At 38.1% G+C, this 1,218-nt stretch overlaps 1 long non-coding RNA gene across 1 annotated transcript in view; it reads right to left on the bottom strand.

Moving 5' to 3' along the window:
- LOC128248723 (uncharacterized) overlaps positions 1-1,218 on the bottom strand; it is an 11,473-nt gene continuing 10,255 nt past the window's right edge. Inside the window, exon 2 of the long non-coding RNA XR_008264892.1 lies at positions 1-586. This is a non-coding gene — a long non-coding RNA (uncharacterized LOC128248723). The remainder of the gene's footprint in view (positions 587-1,218) is intronic.

Below are 1,218 nucleotides of genomic sequence, written 5' to 3'. Positions count from 1 at the left end.
TTTAATGAAACAAAGTTTTATTACGTTTTCCTTATAAATTTTTGACCACAGGGAGCAGATTTCTAGAATGTAAGTAGAACAGAAGGAGAGAAAAATATAATAGAAACACAATATTATCTCTGCTTCTTGTGGAGGCACAAGGCCAAAAGGAAAAAAATGTTCAAATTACCCATTAAACAGCCATTCTGTTGTTTACCATTATTGTCTGTTGATATATCAGAGAATCATTAAGAGGTTACCATGGCTAATGTTTTTTTTTTGTTTTTTTTTATCAGACTAAGAGCAAATTTCTATCCATCCATCCATCCATTTTCCCCGCTCATTATTTCTGGGAGGGTCATGGAGGGGGATCTAAATTCCCCAGGCACCTCCTTCATAAGGTCCTATCAGAAATGTCTGTCATTGGACTTTCTGGCTGGATTCCCAAAGAGTGACTAGCTGAGACTATAGATATTATCCAGTTATCTTGTTCTTGGTCTACTCCTTGGTCTCCTGCTGATCGGATCAATTGGCTTGAAGAATCTGTCTTGTGATTTGTTTCTTGTCTCATTCTTATCACATGTCCACTAAGACAGGTAACAGCAATCTGCATGGCAAAATACAAAAACAAAAAAATTGACAGAATGAAAAAAATTTAGTTGTTTCAGAGGGGCCCCTCTGTGATTAGGGGCCCTGAAGCTTAAGCTTCATTAGTTTTATAGTAGATCCACCACTGTTACTTGGTGATATGGAGTCAAGAGGGGGTTATTGGCAATAGCAGAAGTGGACAAAGGTAAGGGTGAATGGGTGGAACGAACAAGAACATGATGGAAAAATGCAGGGTTGTTTGGGGTGAAATTGGGTGGTGAGTGATTGGTGATTGTGCAGGTGGATAAAGGTAAGGATTGGTGAAGAGATAAAGGTAAAAAGAAGTGGCCTTGAGAATAGTGATGGGTGGCTGTACAACAGGGCAAAGTTAGATTGTATTGGGTAGCAGATGAGGGTGATCAGATGCAAGCTCATATGCAGGTACAACACTGACTTTCTGGACACTGATGGTTAAAATTATGTATATATATATATATATATATGTGTGTGTGTGTATGTGTGTGTGTGTGTGTGTGTGTATGTGTGTGTGTGTGTGTGTGTGTGTGTGTGTGTATGTGTGTGTATATATATATATATATATATATATAGGGAGAATTCACAAAAAAACAAAAGACGAAGACAGGTGGTGTA

Source organism: Octopus bimaculoides, chromosome 9 (genome assembly GCF_001194135.2).
Source record: "Octopus bimaculoides isolate UCB-OBI-ISO-001 chromosome 9, ASM119413v2, whole genome shotgun sequence".
Taxonomy (NCBI): domain Eukaryota; kingdom Metazoa; phylum Mollusca; class Cephalopoda; order Octopoda; family Octopodidae; genus Octopus; species Octopus bimaculoides.
The sequence above is the reverse complement of the archived record's forward strand: the minus strand, read 5'-3'. Positions and strand labels throughout refer to the sequence as shown.